Source organism: Canis lupus, chromosome 14 (assembly GCF_048164855.1).
Source record: "Canis lupus baileyi chromosome 14, mCanLup2.hap1, whole genome shotgun sequence".
Lineage (NCBI taxonomy): Eukaryota > Metazoa > Chordata > Mammalia > Carnivora > Canidae > Canis > Canis lupus.
The window spans coordinates 43,236,020-43,244,021 of record NC_132851.1 but is presented as its reverse complement, the minus strand read 5'-3'; the positions used below and the strand labels follow the sequence as shown (position 1 = coordinate 43,244,021).

Here is an 8,002-nt window from a genome sequence, read left to right as displayed (position 1 = left end):
TTTGCCTTCCTGACCTCATCTTTCATTTTTGCCCCCATTCCCTGGTTTTATTGCTACGGCTTAGACCACCACGTTTAGCCACCTCAAGATCTTTATGACCGTTCAGTACCTGCAATATTCTCAATCTAAATCTTTCATATTAGTCAGGTCTCTGTTCATATTTTACCTCCTTAGATAGACCTTGACTGGCTATTCTTTCTGAAACAGAACCTCTCCTTGCTTTGCTCAGTCGGTTGAATTGCCTTACACTCCCAGAGTTCTTACGATACCTGAAATTATGTTATTGTTTCTTTCTTTTCTATCTCTAAATACGTGGAACCCAGAGACTTTGTCTAAATACAATATAGTTCATGACAAAAATAGCAGATTAAGACCTATTGAATGAATGAATGAATGAATAAGACTGTGGTTTGGTATTGATTGTTGTAGCAAACAAGACAACCAAGGCTACAGCCATAAGAGAAATTACAGTGGCAATGGTGGGGGTGGGGTGGGAGGTGGAGGATAGACAATAAACAATAAACAGTAAATAAACAAGACAATTAGAAAAGTATGAGAAAAATACTAAGGTAAGAATGTGTAGAAAAGAAGGCAGGACTTCAGTAAATGTTGGACTTCTGTAGCTAAAACCCATTAATGGACCTGTTAGTAGTCATGGAGTTTTCTTAAGTTCTTGCTTTTTCTACTTGGACTGAGATAGTCCTATGGACTCTTTATCTAAGAGACCTGAAGTACGAATGCTATTTGTTTAAGTGATTTATTTATATAATCATCCTATTGCTTAGTGGTGCATTTGCATGATAGACTTAAAATTTTTACCTTGCAAAAGTGCTTTTATTAAAATAAGTAATAGGTAAAAATTGCTCTAAATTCAGGATGTAAGCTGACATTTTTCTATGCATAGAAATAGGTCATACACAGAAAAGGTTTGATGTTTTTACTATGAAAAATTATAACCACCACATAAATATCCAGATAAACAAAGTACTAAATATTTCATAACAGCAAGAAGTAAGAATAAATTCTATTTAATAGTTCCTAATGGCAAAATTATGAAATACATAAGAATCAATGTAAAAATAGATAATCTCTATGAAAATAATTACAAAATACTAGATTCACTTGTTAGGAAGACTAGAACATGCAGATGGATATACTGTACCCCAGGACAAGAAACTGAACTTTGTAAAAGAATATCCCCAAAACAAATATATAGGTTTCATATAATTCCAATTAAAACTCCAGGGGTATTTTTCTTGGACGTTGCCAAAATGATTTTAAGGTTAATCTGAAAAAATAAGCAAATATATAGCCCTGAGAAATCAGAAATAACCTAAAAATTTATTACAATAGGCAGTGAGTTAAGTCAATTCTTACTCATCTCTATAGGTGAATGCTAGGTAATGATAGAAAAATCATCTTGAAGAATGATAACATGAGAAAATACATGTATTAAATTCTCATAATTTTGATATTTACTGAGGACTTACTGTGGGTTGACATAGATGCTCTACAGTAATAACTCAATCTTCACAGTAACGTTATGAAGTGTTTGTATCATCACCTCCATTTTACAGATGAGGCTACTGAGTTATGAGAAGGCTAAATTACTTGCTCAATGCTATTTAACCAACAACCAGGATTTGAATCGGTGAAGTGTGTCTCTGGGATCCATAACCACCACATAACACTGCCTATTACTGAGCAAAAACCCTCATTACATCTTCATGGCCCCCAACATGTCTACCATTTATTGTGCTCACATGTATCCTTTCCTCTCGACTTTGGCCCACACTAGACACCAAGAAGCTTTACGTGATGGAGAATAACAGTATAGAAGAAGAATCCAGAATGTCTAAAAGGACTAAAATGTTGCCTGCATGACTCCCGGGCACATTTCTGAACTCTGGTTGGAATAAGCTATGCATATTCAGATCTAGTTAGCATTTAGATAGGAAAATCTCACAAAATACGGGCCTCTTCTCCATTCCAAGTAATGATGAATGTGTCATAGATTTGTACGGAATGGAGATATTTTTCTTTTCTCATAAAGGTGAACTGTATTTATTTCAGTAGAGCATATTCCAGAAGAAATGATAAAGTGAAAGGAAGCATAATTAGGGTACACAACTAGAAATACATGTTTTTGGTTTAATGGACTCTGACTACTCTTTTCACTCTCCCTTTCCTCAAATGTTTTCAGATTCTTTTATCTGAGAATGTAACATCTTTCCACTTTTCTGTCTTTACTCGTTGGATAAAAGTTACAGATTGTGTGCTAAGGGTAAATGGCACATTTGGAGTCAAGAAATGGCCTTCATTTCTACAGGAATGATTGGGGACATGTGCTGAAAATAAAAGTCCTGAATTACTTAGACTCAAGTGCCCCAGTTCACAACAGTTTAACTAGAGCAGTGGCCTTTGCAACATTTGAGGACAGATGTTTTCCTACTCTGCTCTGGTTCCCAGTGAAGAATGCCAACTGCGAAACCACACTGACGGTCTCCTGCTCCGCTTTTTCTTAGAGCACAGTAGGTTCTATACTGTTTCTTGGTGCCACAGTCAACGATCCATAACTTTTCAAATCTGTTTTCATTTCTAAGTGGAAGTTTGGAATGATTTTTTTTTTTAAGTTTAAAAACCAACCAGGCTGTATCACAGAGAATCCATGATGATGGTGACCAAATACATATTTTCAGAAAAAAACAATAGATTTTTTTTCATGAAGGTAGGATTCATGGGCTTTTACGCTGCTAATTAGCCATACAAAGTGGTGAAAACACTATGTATAAGGACTTTGATGTCTAAGAAAGAAGAAGGAAGGAAAGCAGATAGACAGAAGGTAGGAAGGGGAGGAAAGTAGGGAAGGAAGGGAATGGGGGACGAAGAAGAGGAGAAGGAGAATCCTAGATTCTGGGCTTGGGTTCTGCACAGAGACAGCTTTGTGGCTTTTTCACACAGAAAATGAAGTCAATGGTGCAGAGTTTGTATGGTCTTTATGAGGTCTAAACAAGCTGCTGCATAGACAGGACGTAGCCTAGTGCCAGCCAGGAACACAGTAATTACTCAGTAAATGGAAACTTGCCCTGGCTCTAATAGATCCTCTAGGACGAGCTTTTAAGAAAGACTCTTTGCTTTTCCATTATATCATGAATAAAATTATGAGTAAAGGATAATGGCTCTAATTGATATCCATGTTTAGTGGAAAACAACTGTTTTGACATAGTAATGCAATCGGTGAGGGGACTATGTCAAGGCTAGCTAAACTTTTTTAGTGTTATTAGAAATATTAACACAGTTCTATGAATTTGAAATAAAGATCTCCACTGAAGTCTAACTATTTGTCCACCAGGCATCGACGCCTCTTATAGTCAAGGTATTACCCTCCATTGACCAGAGCAGACACCAAAGCAGGCACTTAATTTTTTTTTTAATTGAAAGAAAATAAATGTATTTATTTATTTGACAGAGAGGGAGAACACAAGGGTGGTGGGTGGTGGGTGGTGGGTGGGAGGCAGAGGGAGAGGGAGAAGCAGGCTCCCCTCTGAGCAAAGGAACCCAATAGACTGAGCCCCCAGGACCCCAGGATCATGGCCTGAGCCAAAAGCAGACACTTAACCGCCAGAGCCCCACAGGTGCCCCTAAAGCAGACAGTCCCAGCCTCCCTGGTCCCTGGCGGCCCGGGGCCAGTGAACCAGGGTCAGCCAGTCAGGGCCTGCTGGTTGGCTCCTGGAATCCTGGTGAACTGATACAAAGGCCCAGGGACAATTAAACCTGCTCATGGAAGCAGAAGATCAGATGCAAGCTGGGGCAGTGGGAGGGAGGCCTGGGTGGCTCAGTCGGTGAAGCAACTGCCATCGGCTCAGGACTTGATCCCACCCCTCCACCCATGATGTTGGGCTCCCTGCACTGGAGGGAGCCTGCTTCTCCCTCTCCCTCTGCTTCTGCTCGGTTGTGCTCTCTCTCTCTCTCTCAAATAAATAAATAAATAAATACACAAATAAATAAAATCTTTAAAAAGAAGGAAGAAAGCAAAGCAAGAAAGAGCAGAGGAGGCCGAGGCCCTTCCCGCGGCCTAGTGACCCCGTGGGCTGGGGCCGTGAGCTCACTGCTGAGCCCGGGCACCCTGGTCTGTCTTGCTTCTTAAAATGCGGAAAGAATGGAATTTATGCCTATTGAATAAGAAGTGTGAGCTCCCCTGGGCCTGGGGCTCTGAGGCCCTGGCCGTGATGGTTGTGCACGGGCCCCAAGGTACTGTTCCGGATTTGTATGTTTACTGTCCTTCATTTTCCCAGAGAGACCACTGGAGAGAGCCCACAACAATGCATAGAGTATGCAAGGGTATTTTTATTCCTCGCGTTACTTCTGGAAACAGTGCACAAAAGCATTTCTCTTGTCTCTTTTGGGGCTTGGCCCTAGGTATATCTCTGCAGAGCACCACAGGACCTGGTGAGACACTTTGCACACTTCTGACTTACACCCACCTTATTCATCTGCTTCGAGTCACGAGTGCCATTAAGAAACGATTCTTTAAAAAAAAAAAAAAAGATTCTTAATTAAAATGATAAATCAGAAATATAAATAACTCCTCCCTGATATGCGTTAACGCTTTACTTATCCTATCAGAAATACCACCTCCAGGAAGATTTCCCCATGGTAAATTCCCTTCGGCACAAACTATTTCATAAACCTTTGACCATGTATAAGCTTTGATAAAATACCTTCCTTCAATAGCCATTAGTATTTACTTAAACGTATTTTCATAGATTACTATTTTATAATAATGAAAGATTCTATTTACTGATGTTTGCTCTCAATCATAGTATAATCTTGAGAAGATTCTTCTTGAGGAGAATAAACTCATCCAAAAAAATTTTTTTTTTAATCCAGAATATTTTTAAATTGTCACCAGAGACACCCTGGATCATGTGCAAAGACCAACAGAACCATGGGCCCAGCAGTCATTCTCTCCTGCGTGACCTGCCAATGCCGGTCCTCCACCGCAGCTCGGAGCTCGGTGCGTGCAGCCTATAGGAGTTGACCACCAGAGTCATTTGCGGTTTTGGTTGAAGTTGTTTCAGATTCTTCCACTCTGGTTTTCTACTTTTTTCCCCCTTTGATGGGTAGAAAAAGGAAAAAAAAATATGTGTGTGTACAATATGCTGGAAGGAAGTATCTATAAGGAATGAACACCTGGTGAGCACCTACCCTAGTTCAGTGTTTTATATTAAGATCTCACTTTATCATCAGAAAAAGCAATGAGTAGGTGCCTGGGTGGCTCAGTTGGTTAAGCATCTGCCTTGGGCTCAGGTCATGACCTCAGGGTCCTGGGATTGAGCCCCATGTCGGGCTCCCCACTCAGCAGGGAGTCTGCTTGTCCCCCTCCCTCTGCTCTCTCCCCAACTGGCCTGCTTTCTCTCTCAAGTAAGTAAATAAATAAGATCTTTTAAAAAAATAAAGAAAGAAAAAGTGATGAGAATGTATGCTAACGGAAAACATAAAGGAAGAGAATATGGTGCCTTCTCTACGCATCCCCACGGCGTTGCGTGTCTCCTTCTGTTGTGGGTGTTAGAAGGGCCTGAGTTTGTCTACATCTTCAGTGGAGCTAAGCGTCTGGAGGACACTGATCGTTCTGCTGTGCTAGGGTTGCTGTCACAAAGTTCCACAGACTGGGTGTCTTAAGGCCAAGATCCAGGTGTTAACAAGTCTGGTTTCTTCTAAGGCCTCCCCAGTGAGCTCCTGGGGGCCACCTTCACCTATGCCCCCATGATTCTTTCCTTGGTCAGGTTTCTCTGTCCTAATAGCCACTTCTCATGAGGACATCCATCCATCCTACTGGATTACGGCCCACCCTAGGGCCTCATTTTACCCTAATTATCCCTTTAAAGGCCCTCTCCAGGCAGCCCCTGCCCCAGGACCAGGCAGCAGTGGCCCAGGGCCCCGTGTCTACTTTCAGAGCTCCCCTGGGGCTGGTGAGGGCCCAGGTGGGGCAGACGACGAGGGCTCAGTGAGGTGCCAAGGGAAAGTCACAGTCAAGTACGACCGCAAGTACGACTCCTGGAGGAGTGGATCCTGGAGCAGCTCACTCGCCTCTATGACTGCCAGGAAGAAGAGATCCCGGAATTGGAGATTGATGTGGATGAACTCCTGGACCTGGAAAGTGATGATACCCAGGCCGCCAGGGTCAAGGAGCTGCTGGTTGACTGTTACAAACCCACTGAGGCCTTCATCTCTGGCCTGCTGGACAAGATACAGGGCATGCAGAAGCTGGGCACACCCCAGAAGTAGGGTCCTCGGCCCAGGTGAAAGGTGGCTCCCACAGGACAATCGCTGCCCCCTGACCTCGTAGCAACAGCAATACTGGGGGCCCTGCAGCCAGGCCTGGTGCCATGAGCAGGGCTCCCCGTGCCTCTGGCTCAGGGGCCCCATCCCTGCCCTCCTCAGTTTTCCATTTTTGGGGTTTTTTATTGTTATTAAACTGATAGGACTTTTTGTGTTTTTATATTGACTCTGCGGTGCAGCCCTTTAATAAAGCGAGGGTATGCCTTTGGTGCAAAAATAAAAAATAAACAATAAAAATAAATAAAAAAATAAAAGCCCTCTCCAGCTATGCTCACATCGTGAAGCACTGGAGCTTAGCACTTCAATGTATGAATTGAGGAGAGGGGAGCACAGCTCGGTCTACAGTGTTCTCCAAGGCCCCTCATTTTTATCTCCTTTCACCATCCTCTACAAAGGTTAGCGCCTGTTTCTCTCATACCATCCATTTATCCAAGTAATTTCCTAATCTCTTCCTCAGGCTGCTAAGAACGATCTTCCATACCCCTCAGGACACCCCCTCCCCGTGTGTAGCATCTCCCAGGGAATACGGCCCCTGCCAGCAACTCCTGTCCCTCTGCACACACTCCTGTCCCTTCCTGACTCTGCTGTTCATGACCTACGGTGGGAATGACTGTCGAGGTTCTGGGCCCAACCCTTAGGAGGAGAGGCTGCTTCTGCCTCCTGGCTCTTGAAGCCTTGAACCCGCTTGTTTGAGAAGTTTCGGCCCCTCTGTTGGAATAAGACACTACACAGAGGAACGCTCAAGGCCAGAAACCTTGGTGACGAAGATGTTGTGGCCATCAGGCTCCTACCCTGAGAATACGTTGATGAGACCTCAAACAGAAGGCATGTCTCTCCCCGATCGCTGTCCTTCGAGACCACAGCCACCTCTGTGCTCACCTGACTTCACTGAAGCCCCTGCCCCCCGTTTACCACCTTTGGAAGGACTGGTACCCTAAGCTTAGAGCAGTATTTGCACTAGCCCAGTACCCAGAGGAGGCAAAGGAGGCGGTCTTGCCTTCTGTCCTTACCCAAGAAGTTGGCTAGCTCTGTCCAAAGGGAACTCCAACCCTCTAAACAATTTGATAAAATTAATGTATTTTTAGGACAAACTCTTGCACTCTTAACATAAAACCAATTTCACGTAATTTGAAATCTATTCACTGGAGCAACCAGCCACAGAATGGTTCTCAAATATTCTTAAACCTGAAATGCCTGTTAAGGTACAATTGGTACTGTCAACATCCCTTGCACAATTTTAATGAGAAAAAAAATTAAAAGCACACTCTTCTGTATGGCCAGTCATTAATCACTGTAATGATAGCGGGGAAGTAAATTAACTGATACTATAACCTCTTCCCCTTCAGAAGCTAAGTAATCATAAAGGTACCACAGGAAAATTGGTTACATCTGAGCACATTTTTATAAGGAGTGATGATAATTAAAAACGTTAAAAAATCAAAGTGTTGGGTTTTTGTTTTTGTTTTGGAGTTTTCGTTTTGTTTTTTAGCTGAAAACAGAAATCTGAGAACTCCAAATATGGAGGCGGTACAACAATTCTCATCTTTTCCCCACTGTCACTTCGTGCATGCTTCTCGGGCCAGGCCTTTACCCTCTTTCTTGTGGTGCCTCCTCCAGGGGACCCTTGTGTATCCACTGAGGATTTGGGATCCTTACTGGG

At 42.9% G+C, this 8,002-nt stretch overlaps 1 pseudogene; it reads left to right on the top strand.

Annotated features, from left to right (window-relative positions):
• The first annotated feature begins 4,229 nt into the window (after nucleotides 1–4,229).
• On the top strand, nucleotides 4,230–6,288 carry LOC140603539 (protein phosphatase 1 regulatory subunit 14B pseudogene; annotated as a pseudogene).
• The last annotated feature ends 1,714 nt before the right edge of the window (nucleotides 6,289–8,002 follow it).